Source organism: Pinus tabuliformis, chromosome 5_2 (genome assembly GCF_031772625.1).
Source record: "Pinus tabuliformis cultivar Carrire ecotype Pingquan chromosome 5_2, CPIR1, whole genome shotgun sequence".
In the NCBI taxonomy this organism is placed as follows: domain Eukaryota; kingdom Viridiplantae; phylum Streptophyta; class Pinopsida; order Pinales; family Pinaceae; genus Pinus; species Pinus tabuliformis.
Window position 1 is genome coordinate 593,498,508 of NC_142306.1, and position 22,181 is coordinate 593,520,688.

Below are 22,181 nucleotides of genomic sequence, written 5' to 3' on the forward strand. Positions count from 1 at the left end.
GAATCCCCCCAAGGCATGTTTTGGGGCTCAAAGAAAAAATTTTGAACAAATCTTGTTGTAAAGCTCAATGAATTGTAGGCGTGGGGCACGAAAGTATGGTAGAGTCACAGGGTTGTCCACCCTAGTTTTGTAATGTAATATCGGCTGGATAGACCTACCCATGGTCTGCGGACCATGGGATTGTATAAATAGAGCGAAGCTCTACGTAGGGATAAAAAAAAGAAATAGAAAAAGAAGAAGAAAATACAAGTCTAAGTGACTGAGTAGAAGTGTAAAGTGTGTCTTCGGGTCGTAGAATAGGAGAAGGCTCTGCAGCTGAGTGCGCAGAGGCCTAGTAGTCCACAACTGAGTGCGTGGATCTCTACAGCTGAGTGCAAAGGGCAGAGTCGACTTTGTAACTGAGGAAGGAATTAATAAAGAGAAGTTTTTTATAATTCTATGTATATGTTCTTGGGTTAATGAATGATTGATATACTTTGCAAATATACTGTTTATTTAAAGCGCGCACCTGTATGAATGGTTTATGTTGTTAAGCGTAACTTAAAGCATGCAAGTAGGCTTAGATAATCAACTAACATTGGAATACTAGTAAGGTCTTGGGTAATAACGCAGAGCATGACGTTCAGCCCTTGGGTAGGGTACCTGAATGGTTTAAAGAATGGTGGAGCATTTATGGTATCAATCCTTTATGTTTTTACCCATTCTCTCTCCAGTTATTACAACTTCCTGGATTTACAGAACTACGGGCACATCAATCAGGAATTTTATGATAAAAGTTTTAATGAAATTCTTAGAGAAGAAGAAGAGAATGAATGTAATGAAAGAATACAATCTGGTTTTCACATTGTCGTCCATGATAAAGCTATTACATTATTAAATGAACAAAGTAAGTCTGGTTCTTGGTCTTTACCAAAAATAGACCCCAAAGATGTCTATACAAATCTGGGATTATTAGACACTATATAATACTGGAGATATAAGGTTAAAGAAGAAATTCTACAAACTTCCAGTAATAATCGTCTGCTTCAAATGATGAATATCTTGAAGCAATATGAGTTCACAAATGCACTAAAAGCTGGTCTCAATTTTGCTCATTTTGGTCATGTCCAAATTGGAATTTAGCCACTACATAGAAAAGTTCAAGACGTTGCTGCCTTCTCTTCTATTTTTGATCGCCGATGGAAAGATTTTCATAAAGCTTTAATTGGAGGATGTCAAGGAACATTAGTCTACGGTCCAATTTCTTAGTCCTGTGTTCCTGATTTTTCTATTTCCTTAGATGATCCTAATGCCATCAATGCTCTAATGCTCGGCATCCAAACACATGGATATGATGATTTTGAAGATAATAGAAAAAATGTTGCTTTCATTGGCAATGCGTCGTCAAATTTGATAAGAAGGCCACTCCTTCTATTGTCCAACAAGTTTCTGAAACCTTTGAGTTCACTACTCTAATCACTCATGACTATGGCTTAAATCTTGTCGAGATCTTAAACCACCAACAGAATGGGTCACAAATTGGGCTTCTATTCGTATTTCTCCCTATCCACAGCCTATCATTGCTAAAACTTCTATTCAAGAAGATTTTGGCCTTGTTCGAACTCGTTTCTTTCCCCAATCAGAGTTTGGACATTCCAAGCATGGTGGACCTCCTCCTCCTCCTGTTATGCAAAATTCTGTAAAATCTGAAATCTTAGTAAGACCACAAATGTCCTCTATTGCATCTAGTCCTAAAAGATCACCAAGTCCTTCATATGATCTTACTTCTGATCCAAACCTCATGCATATGTTATCAAATATGATTGCACAAACTCTTCAGTCTCAGCATTCAAATATTGTTCCTCCTAGAACAATTAATATGCAATCAGCATTCCAAATTCCACAATTTCCACAACCATCTGTATGTAGTCATCCTCATTGTTCTCCTAAATTTTGTCAGCAAACTCCTAGTCTTCCAAAACCCCATGAAAAAGAAGAATAGGATAAAGACAAAAGAAGAATAAACATGATTCGTTTTGTTCCAAGTTGTGGAAATCAAACACAGGAATATACAAAGTGTACTCCTTTTTCAGCTCATGAAGAAATTTTGCTTCAATCAGTAGGAAAATCTGCTACAAAAGGCTTAGGATATCCAGAAGAAATCCCTAGCTACAAATTGGATCCTAGGAATAATATTCCTAGTAAAATACAACTTCCTTCTGATGAAGAAATCAATCAATTTCTTAAGATGTACAAAGGAATAAGTCCTTATGATCCCTCAAATGAATGCTATAAGAAAATGTTTAACTGGGATCTGTATACTCATCAACAAGAGTATAGATACTATGAAGAAATGAAAACTTATTCAAAGAAAGATAGGTCAACAATCAACAAAGCCAATAATAAAAATTGGAAAACTTGGATGGAACAGAATAATAAATGGATTTCTTTTTATGAATTCTGTTATCCAAGTACAAATGAAGTAGAAATGGCTTTGGTTAAAAAGTTCAAGAATCTATCTTGTGGGGATATAAAAACAAAGATTAAGGAAAATCCAGTTGAAATTCTTGGACCTCTTATCATCCCTCACATAGATGATAAATATAAAAATATGTTGCAAAAACCAAATGTTCTGAAACATTTACAGTTTGTAAAGATGAAAGGGCAGCTTTTGTTAGAACACATTTGTGAAACCCTTAGAGTGAATATGATGCAAGTGTTAGGTTCAGCCTTACAGACAGAAGTACCACAACACAAATGGGAATTAATAGATGGCACTATCCTTAGTACTGAGCCAACAATTCCTCCTTGGAAAAATCTTGTTATTAGATAAGATGATAAGATTTTTAAGTTACTTCCACTTCAGTCTGACCAGTCTCATCTTTCAGACAGGGAATCTATTGCAGCAACAAACTGGACAAATCTTGCTCTAGATAGTTTGATTAAACATCTAGAAAGAAATAATCAATATGCAGCCAGAGAAAATAAAATTCTCCAATAAATAATTGATAAAATTCTTCAAAAGGTAGATTTTACCAGAGATCAAATATTTGATAGAATAAAAACTCTTGGATCAAATGATTTGCATATTGCTAAAACTATTGATGTTTTAGAAAAAGGGATTAATGATAATTCCAAATGAATTGGCAAAGTACATTCAGTAATAGATAAGACTCAGGATATGATGACAAGCTTAAAAAATTCACTTGAAGTAGTAAAGAAACAAGTTTGGGTTGTCTCTACTTCTGTTGAAAGTCTGAAAAAGAAAAACACTCCTAATCCTACTTTTAAAGCTACTACTTATTTCTCAGATCCTCAATATCAATTGCCTTTCCATGTTTTTCCTACTACTCTTCAATAAAAAATGAAGAATCATTGTGATATCATTTTTCCTAAACCAAAAACTACCTTTGTCTATGTTCCTATGGCTAATCCTGGCATGTTTTCCAGTCTAAACTTTTCAAGCCTTGGACATAAAACAATAGTTTCTGAGTGGTTGAAATCAGGAGATGATCCTGATAATCCTTCCAGTTCTGATACAATACTCAACAAATTTGAAGCAACTCGCTATGATCCTCCTACTCTAGAAGATTTAGAGTTTCTTGTGAATAATTTTTCTCCTCTGATACCAATTACAAAGTGCACACAGAGAAAGAGAGAATGCGGAAATAAACAAAATCCATGACTGATACTTTAATCACAGAGAGGGAAGAGACTCCTCTACTGTGCAATCTAGCATCACGAATCTGTTGTTGAATATAGTTAAATACGAATGCCAACAAGAGTATTAGTTCATAATAAATATCAGGTCTGCTTAATCGCTGCAATATTTGACAATTACTTTGAACAACTATCCTCATGCCGAAACACGAACTCTGGCCCAACGGTCTACTTCTACGACTTCTTCAACCTTAACAAGGCTCATACAAGTTCAAGAATAGAATCCAAAACAATCTACAAAGGAGACATAGATTTATAGAAATTGAGGAATCTTTATTGATGAACTTCAAAACTCAAGTATTACAAAGTTGCTGCTCTAGCAAAAGACTCTCTCCTTCCTCTCCTCTAAATCTCTAAATGCCCGAATGCCTCTCTTTCGGAGTCTTGATCTATTTATAGATCCTGAGAGTACTGGGTTAGATGATATATCAGATATGAGAGAATCTTACTTTACATCAAAATCAAATCCTTACAAATCTTTTACTTTTGGTGATATATCAACATCAGATATGAGAGAATCCTGCTTTCGGGTAACTCAGATGACATCCGCACAAAGATTCAATCATAAAATATTTTTATCCTTGTCCCTTTATTTAATTATATATGTGGGATTGTTTACACTGTAAGAGATTCTTTTTCAGGGAACCTTACGAAAATCCTGTCTACCACCAAAGTCGAACAAAAAGACATTACAAAATGACAAAATGTTCTATTTGTTCATGAGAATAATGATGTTCTCTGAACCTAGTTAAGGAATCACTATTAAAATACTGTGAGTAAATTTCTTCATCACATTCCCAAATTGGTATTTTAGCATATTCTGGTACTTCGTCCTGAAAAAGTAGTGGGCCAAAAGGATTTAAATCTGGATCTGTCATGTCATGAAATGACTCATAGTCATGTGAAGAGCCACTCATATTTCCCCCGAATCTTCTGAAGAAAAGATTTTGTGTAATAAACCAATGAAAAGATCCATTGGAGCAGAGTGCTACAAGCATGTGATAATTGGTGATATTGCTGATATCTAAAATATTTTTGTATAAAGTTCCTGATTGATGTGCTCGTGGTTATGTAAATCTAGGAAGTTGTAATAATCGGAGAGAGAATGGGTAAAAACATAAAGGACTAATACCATGAATGCTCCATCATTCTTTAAACCATTCAGGTGTGGGGTCTTGTTCTTCAATTTGTGTAACTCGCATTCCATGGTATCTAAAAGAAAACTGCACATTATATAAAAACGAGTTAGTTTTATTTTCAAAACACATACATGTATATGAGGATTTTTCTTGGCATTCATGATCCTCAAAGTTCTGAAGGTTGGGTGGCAATAGGAGGCGATCAATGTAGATTTCACAGCAAATTAGATTTTCATCTGTATCTTTGTGTAAAGTAAAATCAAAATTTCTCAAATCTTGAAGAAAACTTGAAGCTTCAAAAGCTTCATCATTTCTTTGCATTTTATCATCCCATGAGAAATAATGTTGTCCAATTCCATGTTGATATTTGATTTCTTTCATTGGAAACCAATCTGTTTGATAATCAAGTAGAGGTTTCTGCAGATTCAGAGTGTGAGAACCATCAGCACATTCAATGTGAATCTCATTTCATAATCTTCTTATGATGTTACATCTAAGATTATTTACATAATTTCTCTGTAAAAATTTCCGAATGATAAGATCTGCAAAGGAGTTTTTAACTCCAGAAATAAACTCTACATCAAAACGATACTGGGCCAATGTCATGATCCGTCCAACCATTGCTGCATCTTCAAAGTCACATTTATGGATATCAAACTTAAGGGCTTGGCAATCTATTTTAACTGTAAAATGTTTATAGATCACAAAATATTTGAATTTGTCAATGCCAAGGCAGACAACTCTAAGTTCTTTCTTTAGGCTAGACCAATTTTTTTGTGTAGTTGACCAGATTCCAGAGGCATACTGACAAATTTCATATTCCATTTTCTTTTTATTGGGATCATGTTGGCAGAAGATTGCACCCCATCTGACATCACTGGCATCTGTAATGATGGTTTAAGGCCATTCTTCATTGATTGTGCTTAAAGGAGAAATATTCCTAGTTTTTCCTTTAATTCTTCTGACTGCCTCTGTTAAATCCTCTATCCAAGGAATTGGATATTTTTGCAATATTTTATTCAATAAGACTCTATCTTGGGCACAATGTTTGACAAATTTGGAGATGTAATTCAAATTACCCAAGAATCTTTGTAGTTGAGTTTTATCAATGATTCTGTCTGGAAATTTATCTATGAAATCAAGATTATGTTGCATAATGTAATATAATCCATATTGAATTACATATCCCAAGAAATCTATCATAGTCTGAAATAACTTCATCTTTGAATTTGATAAAACTATACCTTTTTCTTTGACTCTTTTGTAGAATATATTGAGATGCTTTCTATGAGAGGGAATATTTGCAGAATGAATTAGAACATCATCAATATATTTCTTCAAGAACTCATCCATTCCTTCAAAATTTTCATCCATAATCCTCTGGAAGGCGGATGAAGCACTTACTAGTCCAAAGGGCATAATATTCCATTCAAAATTTCCTTCTGGTACTGAAAAAGTTGTTTTCCACTTATCTTCTTCTTTTATCCGTACTTGCCAGAAACCAGTCTTTAAATCAAACTTGGAAAAGATTTTTGATTGTGATATCTGAGACAAAAGAACTGAGGGATTTGGCAAGGGATAAGCATCGTAATCAAGAATATTATTTAGAGGCTTGTAGTTTACTACCAGTCTTGGTTTTCCTCTGATAATCTCTGAGTGTTTGTTGACATAAAATCCAAAGCAAGCAATAGGGATATGAGATTTTCTGATCAAACATTTTTGCATTAAGGATTTTATTTCTTCTTTACAATACTTGAGTTCTTCAGAATTCATCGATATTTCTTTTGATCTTCTGAGTTTTCCATGAAATTCTTTTTTCAAAGGCAATTCTACTTCATGTTTATAAATATGCCAAAAGGCATTTGGATCTTCAAAACAATAAGATTTTAGTTTCTGAGAGATCTCACTTATTTGTTTTTCAAATTTGCCTTTCTGAAGATTTTCATCAATCTTGAGCATTTCTTTCTTCTTCTCCATTTTTGCCAAGGTATTCTGTAACCTGTCAAATCTGCTTAATTTGTTAGGAGAATTGGAATGAATAAAAGGATAGAAATAATCTATACCTTTGAAGAGAATAAAATATCCCCATTTCTGTGATTTTTCATCATAAGTGCTTCCATGTCTTCTGAAGTTACTCAAGAAATGAGTTCCTAAGTACATAGCACAATCAAGTCCTGTGACTAATGGAGCATGAACTTGAATTCCTTCAGATTGAGAAACGAAGACATCTATTATAGCTCCTTCCATTGTCTTGATTTCTCCACTTGCAGTAACAACTGTTGGACGCTTTGCCTTTTGTCTTTGAGGATAAGGAATTACAGTGCCGCTTACTATGTTCAATCTTGAACCCGTATCAATTAGAACCTTCCATGATTCTATGGAAGAACCAATTCTGATTTTCATTTTTACATAGTACATTACATCTGCATTCATTGCATTCATTCCTAATCCACATCTAGGATCTTCAAATTCTTCATCTGGAATTTCAAAGCCTTCAGATTTGAAAATACCTTTCATTGGATCATGATATGGATCACGCTAAATTTCTGGTTCTTTCTGTTCCGTCTGATGGATCTGTGAAGATTCTCCTTTTGTGGGTTGTGCATGTAAATAATGTATATTGTGCCCATGATGTGCTTCAATACATAGCCTTCTATTCTCTCTGACTTCTTTTTTGAGATCTTTGATAGCTTGACTAATTGCAGGAAGTGTCTCAGGAAGATCATCTTCAATTGTTTGTTGTCTGAATTGTCTTGTTAGACCATCAATTGAAAATAAGGCTGCAGAAGGAATATAGCTATGTTGATGATTTATCTGTGTCCTTTGTTGTTCTTGATATTGTTGTGACTTGGACTATTGAAGATGGGTCATCAACAATCCTTTATACATTTCTTTGAGTTTTGGATCAACAACATTAACCATTTGTGTAAAATAATTTCTAGAAAACTCATCATGATCTAAGCTTTCATTTGATAGTGGTCTCAACATTCTGACTGCATTACATTTGCAAATATCAAGATCACTGCATTCACATAATTCTTAAAAACATTCATTACAGTGTGGATCTTTACAATATTCAACTTCAGAATCTTCTTCTAGACAAACAACAATCTGGTAAGAAGAAACAATTTAGCTATAAGAATAAATCAGGCAAGGTAAATATTATTGATCTCCCTTCTAGCTGTGAAGAATTAACAGATTCAAAAAATTATTATGATCTAAACGACCAGATACATGCTATTTATGAAGAGCGTGAAGATAGTATATCAGGCTACGAGATACAAGAAAGTGCACGAAGCCACCTGCGTGCAAGGTCAAACCGTGAACCATTTGAACTCATCAGACATCTCCAGGGTACGGAAACCTAATTCTAGCACCCTCCCATACTACTTTGGGTAAGAGCTCAGTCCGCGCTCCGTGGACTATTGCCAAAAGGGCCAATGGTACCGAGATTTGTTTGGATAACTAACTCTGAACCTATGTCAAGACCCAATAGGCCAACAAATTGTTTCATTGTCAGGACTGGGATTTGCATAGAGATGTCTGATGTCATATAACTAGAATCAGACAAAGAAATGAATTGAAGAGTGGTTGGACATAAAGATTCACAAGTTCGCAGCATAGGAAAACAAGAATCCGCGAGTATCAAAGGAAGAGTGGTTAGATTGCTACTTATATACGGAAATCCACGAAATATTCTTTGCATCCTTCCCCTCTAAGTTGTACGAGTGGATCACGAAGCTAGTAGACAGTCAAGGAAGGTGCAGGCTTGACAAACCTATTGTGTGGACTCCAGATTTGGTGCACAAACTGGAGGCATCAGAAGATAAGATCGCGGGTGTTGTGGATCACTGGCTTGATTGAATTATAGGACGATTTATCACCGAGTTCGCGGTAGATACCTTAGTCAGCTATAGCGAGGCAGAACAACGCTTCCTCAAAGGACTGCGAGGTAAGTACGTTAAATCTTTTAACACTTGGATTAAAATGCTACTGTGTGAAAAGCGGGTTATGTGAATAAATTAATGTTTGGGGCTACACGGAGTGGGAGGATCTACAAAAATGAAGGTAGCGCAGAACTAGAAACTAGCAACCTTGATTTCACCTCTGTGAGAAAGCAAGGAAGAGCTTGCAAAGGTTTCACCAAGAAGTGTGATCAGTTTGATAAAGCAACGAATTCCGTGCATACCAGTTCCACCTACACCACCACTAGTTTCACCATTGTCATCCCCGTCTTTGCCCACACCACCTCCGCCACCACCACAGTTCAATATGGCAAGCGAGATAAAATTTCCAGTGTTCAGAGGAGTAGGGAATGAAGATCCGGGCCAGTTTTGGTTCGTGGTAAGCGCTGTATGGGAAGTGCAGGGAGTCATGGATGACAATATAAAGAAAGCAATGCTGGTCAGTGCTTTGTAGGATCACGCACTGACTTGGTTCATTAAGCATTCCAATGATAATCCGAACACAGGGATCACGGATATCCAAGCTACGCTAAACAAGGAATTTAGTAGGCCAAAATCAGATACACAGTCGATCATTGGATTTAAGGAAATCGTGATGCTTCCAGGCGAGACCCCCTGGGATCTGGATCAGAGACTGAAGTGTACAATTCATGAAGCTAATATGACCTTGACAGATGGGAAACACTGCACATGGTTCGTTGCATCACTAACACCGCATCTAAAGAACATGTTGTCACAGCAGAAGCTAACCACTCAGGCCGAGGCCTTGGAGATCACAATGAGACTGCAAAAGACCCCGATACAAGATCCTAACCTGGGAGTTCAACAAATCCATGTGCAATTGAAAAACTTGTGCCTTGAGATGCAAAGTTTGAAACAATACACGACGGCTCGCCCAGAAGTGCACGAGGAGGTATGATGCGTAAAGTGCAAAGGCCAGGGACATGACAAGAACCATTGTCCAGTCTTCACGAACTACCTGGCGGGAGGAGGACCAATGCCATTGAGACCGGAGGCACAAGCAGGACTGAGTGCGTTGCCTGCATTACGATGTGTGATTTATCAAATAGGAGGGAAGCATGCTACAGATAACTGCCATCTATTACAAAGGTACATGTAGAATTCCCAATAGTTGTTCTGTAATTTTTGCAGGTCAGTAGGCCACAATGAGCGTACATGTAGAAGTTATGAACTGATAATGGATCAAACTCCTACCTACAGAGTTCAGACCGAAACATGGGCCCTCGATCAAAATGCAAGGATGGCGCGCACTAGATTTCAGGGGCACGGATGAGGTCGAGGTGGAATGGGACCAGGAAGAGGTCGCAGACAACTGATATGTTACAATTGTGGAGGACCGGGGAATTATGCCCACGATTGTACAAATCCAATGAGACCATCATGCTTATATTGTACCCAGTTTGATCATGAGACAGAGAACTGTCCCATGGTGATAGAGAGGTTGCGTGATAAAGGAGCACTCCAACCTCCCCCGACTCAGAACCTGCAATTGATGAAGTTTCAGCCACGCAAGGAAGACTCGAATGTAAATATCGTGCTCCAAAGTGGTATCACAGCGGGAGATGACAAAGGAAAGCAACCCAAAGAGAGTGTCTGGGTTCGCAAGGCTCTAAAAAAGGAACCAAAATTTGATTTAGAGTGTGCTAAAGAGACATTCATGGAAGCTAAGAAGAGCTTTGCGGATGCCTCCACTTTAGGAAGTAAAGACAATCAGGAACTGGAAATGGACCCATCAATGCTCACTACATTTTTGGAGACATACATGAAGCTACTGCGCGACATCAAATCTGTGAAGGGACTGCAAGAACTCATCATTAGATGTACTGGAACCTCACTAGGAGAATAGCATGTAGTCCGGAAACTAGGGAAGCACACAACAAGAACAATAAGAGAGATGAGATTGACCATGCAGATCGGGGAATATGAAATGGATCAAGTGATTTTGGATCTAGGATCGGACGTGAACATCCTGCCAAAGCAGACATGGGAGCGCATGGGTAGGCCTGCGCTACCATGGTCTCCTATTTAATTGCGAATGGCGAACCAGCAAAAGATCCTACCTATGGGAAGATTACAGGGAATAACGGTAGATATTGAAGGTGTGAGTGCGCTTGCAGATTTCGAAGTGATAGAGATTGTTGATGACAGCAATCCCTATCCCATGCTATTGGGAATAGATTGGGCCACTGACATGAATGGAGTGATAAATCTAAAGAAGTGCAAGATGATTTTTGAGAAAAAGTCACTATGCGTAGTGGTACCTTTAGACCTTGTGGAAGGATCGTGCTACACAGAGCTAGTGCATGACTACGATAGCGACGATGATCTAGACTATATCTACAAGATAACCGCACGAGAGTAGGACTGGGTGAATCCAACAGCGGATGGCAGACTCTCGTGGGAGCGCGAAAGCTCCTGCACCTCAGATTCGGACGAGGAAATAGAACGATGGCAGAACCGGTTACACGAGGTAACCACGCTCAACTGTAACATGATGACAAGGTCGCTGTGTTGCATGGCAATAGAGGTAAGAGATTTGCCTATGTATGACGGGTTGAGTGAGGTGGATGATTTCCTAAACAAATTTGAAAGAGAGGTACCAGAACAGCAATGTTTCGACGCTCTGAAATGGGTACTGCGCACTACACCTGCAAGATGGTGAGGTATGCATCAAAGAAGTTTTGAGGATTGGCGTGAATGCAGAAGGATGATGTGCATGCAGTTTGGGACACCTCCGATGCAGCTAACAAACAACTATGATGGACGGGATGATCCACGTGCACACCTCGCAAAATGGACCAAGCTCTATGGGGAAGAGCCACAACCTGAGTGGGTGCACCTGTTTTGTCATGTCTTGGATATCATACCCATGAATTGGTATACTGAGACAGAGCTCCGCCATGGGACAAGCGAATGGGATATCTTGTGTGAAGGATTCCTATTAACCTTCATGTTTAAGGATCATTTGTGGGATATTGTAGATGATGCGCTACAAGCAGTGAAATCAGCGATCTTCAAAATACCCCAGGAGCCAATGGAAGTGATTTAGCCGGAATGGGAAACCCAGCTGAGCTGCATGCTGGAGTGTTACAATGTAAATATTGAGGAGGATGATGAGGATCCACAAAAAATTAACATTCCAAAAACTAAAGGCTATCGTGAGGTTTAAGGACCATTAATTGAAGATCCTGACATCATCACGCTGCTAAAAACGAAGTAGGTAAACATTGGGATGGAGGCTGAAACGAAGTATGCAACACTCGGTGACTATTGGGATGATGCCACGGTGGATAAGGTCGCTGAGCTACTCTGCGAGTACCAAGACTTATTCCCGACCAAGATTATGGACTTAAAAGGGATCATTGGCGATGTAGGGATGATGAAGATCACCCTAAAACCCAATGCAAAGCCAGTTAAGCAGAGGCCTTACCACTTGAATCCTAATTACAAGGAAAAGGTCCGCGTAGAACTAAACAAAATTCTCGCAAGCGGAATTATTGAGCTAGTGGAAGAATTCGATTGAGTGAGCCCTATGGTAGTGTAGGAGAAAAAGCAGAAGGGCGAGATAAGAATATGTGTGGACCTTAGGAAGTTGAATAACGCCTGTGTACACGACCCATTCCCGACCCTGTTCACAGATGAAGTATTAGAAAGTGTCAGTGGGCAAGAGCATATTCTTTCACCGATGGGTTCTCAGGGTACCACTAGATCAAAATCGCACCAGAAGACAAGAGCAAGACCACCTTTGCCACTGAATGGTGTTGCTTTCAATACACTGTCATGCTGTTTGGGTTAAAAAATGCGCCAGCCATCTTTTTGTGCATAGTTATTGCCGCCTTCAAAGAATATATCCACAAATTCCTAGAGGTCTATCTGGATGATTGGATTGTCTTTGGATTGATTAAGCACCGCGTAGCAATCTTACGCTTGATGCTGGATACTTGCCAATGACACCAGATTGTGCTGAACCTTAAGAAGTGTACGTTCCTCGTTCCCTTTGGGAACCTACTGGGACATGTGGTCTGCAAATAGGGACTAATGGTAGACCCCACGAAGATTGCAGTAATTCTAAATTTGGAAGCACCACGAAGTGTTAAACAGTTGCACGCTACGTTGGGACACACAGGGTACTACAGGAAGTTCATCAAAAGCTATGCCCAGATCACCGCACCGATGGAGAAACTATTGAAAAAGGATGTCACATTTTGTTGGAATGATGATTGCATGAAGAGCCTGGATGTCCTAAAGGGGAAATTGGCCTCTGCTCCAATCCTGGTCTTCCCAAAATGGGATGTGGAGTTTCATGTCCATGTTGATGCGTCATGTATCGTGCTGGGAGCGGTGCTCACACAAGAGGGCGGAGAGGGCTTGGATCACCCTATCACGTTTGCAAGTCATAGATTGTCTAAAGCCAAAAATAACTATTCCACAACCGAGCACAAGGGATTGGCTATGGTGTATGCGCTCCAAAAATACTGGCACTATTTGTTAAGAGGACATTTCAAGATGTATACAGATCGCCATATTAAGTTGTGCACCTTCAAGGTAAATGACTTAGTGCTCCTGTATAACAGTAAGTTTGAAAAATTCTCGGGAAAGTTCAAAAGCATTGGCTGGGACCATATGTGGTTAAGGAGGTCACACACGGAGGCATGGTCCAGCTAGTCAAACTAAATGGAGAACCTTTCCCAGGGAAAGTGAATGGCAGCCGCTTGAAGCCCTACACGGATGGGCCGGCTATCTGACTAGCTAGCAGAAGCACAGTCTTTGCACTCCAAGGACCTGAACAAAGGCGCGAGACTATAAACATATGCAACAAATACCGGTACAGATGTAGAGAAGTAGTTCGGACACAGAGGTCTTGGAACGGTGTATGAAGCAGATCCAGCACGCAGCAGCTCAGTGCGCTGCTAACCTCTGCGCAGTTCGAGAACAGTTGGAGGGACTCTGCGCAAAGATCACCATGCCGACCGAGTGACTCAAGGGCGAGTCACGATGTTTGTGTTGGGGGCCTTTTAGGCATAAAATCCCCCAAGGCATGTTTTGGGGCTCAAAGCCCAAGTTTTGACCAAATCTTGTTGTAAATCTCCGTGAATTGCGGGAGTGGGGCACGAAAGTATGATAGAGTCACAGGGTTGTCCGCCCTAGTTTTGTAATGTAATGTCGGCTGGAAATAGAGCGAAGCTCTAAGTAAGGATTAAAAAAAGAAATAGAAAAAGAAGAAGAAAAGACAAGTCTAAGTGACTGAGTTGAAGTGTAAAGTGTGTCTTTGGGTCATAGAGTAGGAGAAGGCTCTGCAGCTGAGTGTGTAGAGGCCTAATAGTCCGTAGATGAGTGCGCAGGGTGGAGTCGAGTCTATAATCAAAGAAGGAATTAATAAAGAGAAGTTTTGTATAATTCTCTGTATTTTTTCTTGGGTTAATGAATGATTGATATACTTTGCAAATATATTGTTTATTTACTGCACGCACCTGAATGAATGGTTTATGTTGTTAATTATAAATTAAAGCACGCAATTAGGCTAAGATAATCAACTTACATTGGAATACCAGTAAGGTCTTGGGTAATAATGCAAAGCGCGACATTCAGCTCCTGGGTAGGGCTACGCAAAGACACTATATCAGGCTACGAGATACGGGAGAGTGCACGAAGCCACCTATGCGCAGGGTCAAACCGCGGACCAGTTGAACTCATCAGACATCTCCAGGGTGCGGAAACCTAGTTCTAGCACCCTCCCATACTACTTCGGGTGAGACCTCAGTCTGCGCTCCGCGGACTGTTGCCGAAAGGGCCAGTAGTACCGGGATTTGTTTGGCTAACTAACTTTGAACATGTGTCAGGCCCCAATAAGCCAACACAAGCATGATGATAACAAGAGATAAAACATACAACAAAAGAGAGCACATGACCATTAGAAACTGATACATGAATCCCTGTAAAACAAGACCTCGATCTTTATTCATTCACTGAATTTTTTTTATGAAAGAGTACAATGCACAATGATTTTCTCTCAAAACTCTGACCAACCATTTATTAATAAAAAATTGCATAATATATACATAAAAAATATAAAAAAAAATTGTTCCTTCCTTTAGGAACTGAATTCCTCAAAAAAAAAAAATTTGTTTTCTCCCTACTATAGCGAATATAGAACTGCTCTCTAAAAACTAGGAAATTATTTCAAAGATTTCTCAAACAAATTACCTTAAATACAATGTCTAAAACAAGTTTTGAAGCTCTTAAGCACCCCAGAACATTAATCATGACCATAAAAATCAATTACATGAAATTTAGACACAAATTTTATGGTCAAAGGATTGACTGTGTGGAAGCTTACTTCCTTCTTCAACAAAAGCACATCAACAAAAGCATAGTGAATTGATGGTTTGACTACTTATGATCATCTTCTGAGCCTTTGAATGAGTCATGCATCTGAAAAATAACCTAGACATCATCAACTTCCCCTTGAAAAGCCTCTTTTTATACTGTAAACTTTCCATCCTTCAAAAACACCATCTTCAGTAAAAGCATAGTGCATGTGTGAAAGCACATTGAAATTTTACCTTTAAATTGTAACTAATGCTAAGGTTTCTGAATAAAGAAAACAACTTGTCGATGATGCTGAAATTCTTGTAAGCCCTTTTCAAGTTCCCACACACACACACAAAAATGCCAAAACATCACCTTTCTATCAAACTCTAATGCTTTGTCAGTAGTGTCATGTGAACTGCTCCCTTTGCAAAAAGTTTCTTAAGTTTCAGGAATTTCACTGATTGTGCTCCCAAAAGGACTTAATGCAGAATATAAACATCTCAAGCTCCTTATCCGACTTCATTCAACTACTATACTTGGGAAAAAAAGACAAAAAAAAAAAATTGTTTTGATTACCTCTCAAGATTCAGACTTTGGCTACCTCAGCCAACAAATCAAGATTTCCTCTATTCTTCTCTTGTATTTCATGCAATGTCTCCTACAATTGTTGTTTAGCAACCCTTAGCTCCTTCCTTGAGGTGAGGTTTTGTTAGCAGATGTTCTTGAGCTGCCTATGCAAAGGAAGAGTTCTCTTCACCATATACTTAACATTTGACAATGTTGGCTCACACATGTTCAAATGATTATATATCTTTTGTTTGGCCCTTTCATCTTGTTTCTTATGCCTAGTGATCCCATTCTGAGATTTTTTCATCTTCTTCCTCATCCTATGGAAATTATGTTTCCCTTCATCCACCTCAACCTTCTTCTCTTATTGGACCAAACCTTCCTTCTATATCTGCAACTTTCTTGTTGAAGACCTGTTCACATGAATTCTTGCTAATGAAGCCTCCAACCCTTGAACGCTCTCTGTTACTACCTTCTGTTTACCTTTGGACTTAGTGACAGATGGATTTGTCTTTATCACTAGTTTTATTTCACTAATCTTAGGTGTCTTTTCCAAAGCAGTTTTCTTCAACTCCCTATTGTCATGTTGTAGTTGGGCAATAACTAAGTGAGACATTTTCATATGTTCCTATAGTTCTAATATTTCCTTATCCTTTTCATCTGAAACAATATCCTTTGTTATGGTATCTAGAACTTCAGTTGGTCATTTAGGTGTTTGTTCCATAGGCGATTTCTTTGTAGAAACTCTTGTGAGTAGATTTTTGGGAACTTCCACTACCTTAGGAGAGAAATGAAGCTTCTTAACCTTTTTCTTGTTTGATGGGTCAACTAAATTTTATGGCCTTTTTAATGAACTCTCAACTGGTGATTGTACATCCCTTTCCATAGATGAAGTTGTATCCTTTTTACTCCAGGGGCTAGCTTGAAATCCAGTTTTCAACTTGGATGAATCTATGAATGCTTCCCATGATTAGTTCCTCCTCTTTATTTCTTCTACCACTAACAATTTATTCAGATAAAAATGAAAGCCACTGGGCTCTACTTGATGTTTCTTACCTTGAACCTTATCTTCCATCTTACGAAGGCTTCTGAACAAATAGAAAGGCAGATCCAAAGGGCCTTTTCATGTGAAATGCATAAATAGCCTAAAATGATACTGATGGATTCTCCCAGATCTTCCTTCACAAGTGAAATATCTCTGGATTAACTTAAGAAGTTTGTCATATGGTTCAAGGAAATATTCTCTTGGCACAATAGCTCCATATTCCTTGTTTCTGTACTTTGTCTTTAAGAAATATTTGTAGTTGACTATGTTTAGAGGCGTGCCCTTGAATCATTGTTCTCCTTGTAGAGGAATCTCTATAGCAGCAGAAATGGTGACATATGACACTAGAAAAATCAACTCTCCAATATTAACATCTACCCCCGTGAAATTCAAAGCAAACTCTTTGGTCAGTTGAACACTATAACCCTGGATATTCTCAAAAAATATGATGCAGCTAGCTTGTTCAAATGTAACTCTAATTGTTGGATCTGAGTTTATCAAGACAAGGTATTAAGGCTCAAACCTTACCATGTCTCCTCCTTTGTGCTTATTTCTGTCTGGAGTATCATGACTCACAACAAAAGATGAACTCTAGGGTTTTTCAATGCAATTTCAATGTTTGACAATTGAGTGCATCAATAGGGTAGAAACTATGAAATTAGGGCTTTAGAGGAGAGATTTATGGAAAAATTTAAAAGAAAATCCCTATTTTGACAAATTCAAATAAAAAAAGGCATTTCTTATACCCAAATCAGCAACTTGTTGTTTTCTGCCTATAGTTGAAATTTAAAAACACGGGTGCAGTGAGAAAGCACAACGCATGGGGTGAAAAGGTTTCTTGATGTTCTAGGGCAACCAAAATTAGGCTTTTGAAACTATAGAACACTAATATGGAATTGTTAGGATCTAGGATATAGGTGTCAAGAAAATCTTTGAATGTTTAACACAATAAAAATAGAAAGTGTGACGAATGCGTGAAAGAGCAGGGAATTCTCCAAGCGCATCAAAGAAAACACAATGAGCTATGAATTTGAATGTTGCAAGGTCATGTGATTGTTTTCCTCGACAGGAAAGGGTAATTTAGACAATATTTATGACAAATAATTCAATAAAATGAGGAATTGAAACCTAGAAGTGGAGATAATTGCTTGGCTTGAAGAAGCGCAATGACAGTGTGAAAGCACAGAACCTTCCTTCTAGACTTAGTGTAGCAAAATCCAAGTGATGTCCAGAATGCTTTCGATGGAACAATAAATGCATCTCCTATTTATTGGATGCTAGAATAATTTTTTTAACTTCCAAGATGAGCCAAACCCGCCTTCAAGGGAAATTATTGTAATTTGAAACTCTAATCATGAAAACAAAGCAAAGGAAAAAGTGCAACATGTTTTCATAACTGTTGTACTAGAGGTGTTTTCATAGCACAATTTGTTTTGAAAACCTAACTCACTGAACTGACACCACTTCTTTGTCCTAATGATGAGTAGACGGGACTCACTATGACCTCACTCATGATTTTGTATGAGACATCGACCCTAGACTCACTTAACTCAATCTTTAGGGAATGAATATCTTGGCATTATTACTCACACATTCTAACATAATTACATCAATAATGAAATCTTATATTCTTTATAAATACCAATAGCTTGATCTCTAAGAGATCATAGAAAAACCTTTACACATTTACCAAAATAAATTTAAAAGACTAAACTTGTTTTTGACTACTATAATATAGTACACTAATAGTCACAAATCTATTGGTTGCTATAGGAGGAATATGGAATAGAAATATTATCATTCCTATGCTCCCTTTTCTAGTCATGTAAGATGTTATACTTGTAACAAGTTTTGGCATGTAGAAAAGGAATGCGGGAACAAGACAATGAATTCATTTAGACAACAAATCATGTAGAAAGTTAAGAACATTGTTGAATCCCCTAGCACTCCTCATGCTAAGTAGAAATAAGAAGAACAAGTAAGGTGTGGCATTTCTCTATGATTTTTTGAAGAAGAAGATAAATGGTACATATACAACTGATTCCCTCATCACATGTTTGTAAATAAGGGAAAAATCATCTTTCTCAAAAGCAAGAGTGGTAAGATTATTCTTGGAAATGGCACATCTGAAAAAGTATTAGGTAAGGGTAATGTTGATGTTGATATAAAAAATACAGAAGTAGTTAATGTACAATTAGTTAATGGGTTGAAGGATAACATTCTAAGTGTAAGTCAAATAGCCAATAAAGGCCATGTAATTATATTTACATCAACTATATGTAAAATTATAAAAGAAGACACCGGGAAAACTATAGAAAAAGGATTCAAAAATTCGGATAATTTATATGTGCTAAAGAAGTATCCAGTGAGAAATAAGAGGTCTAGCTCTTCTTCTTCAGATTCAGAGTAAAAGAAGAGAATCCCTATTGCAGTATAATAGTGACTGCATAAGTAAATATGAGGTACATAGCCTCATGGAGAGCATATAATGGCTATCAAGTCCACATGATCAATGGTGTATGATCTTAGGGGGAGCTATGCATGTGTAACTTAATGATGAATTCTTATGTTGATATGTTAGTATTTTGGTGATGTTTATGTTACTAATGTTGCATTTGATGAAGTGACTGTAATGAGAAACATATATCATATGGTCAGGGGGAGTTATGGTCATGCAAAATCAACATTTCATATTATGTACATGTCTCTTATGAATGACAATCGCATATGCACACACTTTTTTACTTATAAAGTCATGTATGCTTATATGTGGTGATTAAGAAGTGGCACAAATTCAGCGGGAGCTTCTCATATACTTCCATTAGTTCATCATTGGTATTTTGGTTCTGACATTGGTTTGTTACATTTTGTTAATGAAGCCCATACTACTTAGGAATGGTGTTGGTTCAAAATGGATTTATAAAATGTTGGAAAATCTTATAGTATTGTTGGTGTTGAAAATTTCCCTTGGTACATTTGCTCGGATGGATATAATATGATCATAATTGATGGTGAAGAGTTGGCACATGTTCAGGGGGAGTATCTTTTATGCTTCTAACGGTTCATTGTTAGCATTATGGTTTCTTGTGCACTTCTTATTGCATGGTGCTAACTATGATGAGTTCATGGTTATTACTATTTTCATCGATATTATTTCATTCCTTGCTATTGAAAATACATGTTTTTGTATATATGTCATGGATGCTTGGATTTCTTGAGTTGCATTTGATGAAGTTGTTAATTCACGTGATAAGGAATATATGTATGCTATGTTCACTGAAGATGTTGGTTGTGTTGTTGATCAGTTCTATTCTACTTGATGACTTATGGCGCTAGGAGTTCTCATTGTTTGTACATATGTTGTTGATGCATGTATATGCTACCTATGGTGTTGTGATATAAGAGTTTGATATGTCTTTGATACTTGAGAATTGTGGCTCCTCCTATATGTGGAGAGAGAATGTTGACCTTGATGACATGAGGTCAAGGGGATCAGTTGTTGATAGAGTTCAATTGCATAATCTTATTCTTTTGCTATAGTTTCTTAGTGATTCTTGGAAGCATTGCATATTTGGTCACATGTTGATGATATTATAGAGATTGATGCTACATTTTCTTATCTTACATTGCTCCTTGCTGAAGAGGATGTTCATGTTGTTGTCATTATGACATGTATGTTGCTTATTATAGATGCCTATATGGTGCATGGTGGTTGTTAATGAATATCATGGTTTTTCTACAAAGGATACTGCATTGTTGAGATTATTGTTTATGATTATAGATGTCATGCATGTCTCTTGATGTAAAGTTCATGAAAAGACCCATGTTGTAATGATTGTAAAATTCAGTCATGTATGGGCTATTGGGTCAAATGTGTAACCCCATTATGTTGGGTGATTGATTTAATCATGGGACAATAGAGTCAATGGTGATAGGAATGTTCATATTTTTTTTATGGATAACCATGTATTTGAGTAATAAAGTGCTATACTTTTATTGTATATCTTTATAAGGTCCAGTATATGCTCATGAGGAGCATGGTCAGTATGTAGATTTCATGATTTTTATTAGCATATCATACTTATAGTGGCGAGTGCTATAAGGCAAAGTACTCCATTCATACTGGTTGTGCCATTTTCCCTTAATGCCAAAGGGGGAGAGAAGACTTGGTGTTTGCAGGTAGTTTCCAAACACCAAAAGTGGTTGCCATCAAGTCCAATGGATGATATTGTTGACATTATGGCTAATGTGTTGCCCTTGATGGAAACACTTTTTACAAAGATGTTCTTGATGTTAACTTGGTTATACTATGACGGTTACAAAACTAATGCAGATAACAAGAATATTGTTATAGATATTACAAAGGATATGGAAGAGAATTGGCAACTCGGTCACAGGAGGCATGAAAAATATGATGTTTGAAAAGTATATGTGACTCCTGTGAAGAAGAGTCACATACATACATAGCCTCTATGAACAAAAGTTGCATACATAACCTGAACCATGGAAAATTGGATACTAGGGGCCATTACCATCGTAATTTCCCATACTATTGTGACGACAATGTCTATTTGATCCTTTCAAGTGAATACCATCAACATTACCAAAGGATTATGATGTGGTATTGGAAAAGGAAAAAGTCATATAAGGAGATGGAGATCAAGGAGTTAAGGGTGAAATGAAATAGATGATTCATGTGTAATCCTATATGAAATAGGTGTGCACTAGGGAGTAAGGAGAAGGCTTATATATGATAGATTTGAAAGTATATTGAAGACTAATGGATATGTCTGTATAGATAGCAATGTTAGATTTGTGGTTATAATGATGGTATGATGTAATTGTGCAGTAATATGTGACGTTGACAGTATGTGCACAGGGATCTAGGTTTTTCACGTGTTATGATTTGCAACGAAGAAGTTGATTTAGTAATTTAAGATCTATCTGCGGGTTTGCTTATGGATAGTTGCGTACATATGTGGATATGCTTCACAATAGTCATGTATATATTCTGAGATAATTTTCGTTTGGATTGTTGCTTGATTTAGGTTGTTTACAGATGTTTAGATGTAGATTGATTTGATTATTTGTTGTTGTCTGTCAATGTTGTCTTAATCAAAATATTTGATATTTGAATGTGTTGGTGGTCATTTATTGAGTGGTGACTTGACTTGGTATGGCATGACAAGATTTTTGAGGAGGTTACTTAGCATGTTATTATACTGGCTTGATTTGGTTCAATGATTAATATACTTTAGTAATTCATTTAATGTACATTATTTAATGATTTTGCTCTCAAAGATTCAGTTACTCAATATTTTGTGAGTTGATAACTATATGTAATTTTTATTCACAAGAGGGGCATATATACACAGATCCTTATGACAGTCGCATATATATTCAAAGTTAAATTTGATTAAGGTTTGCAATGCT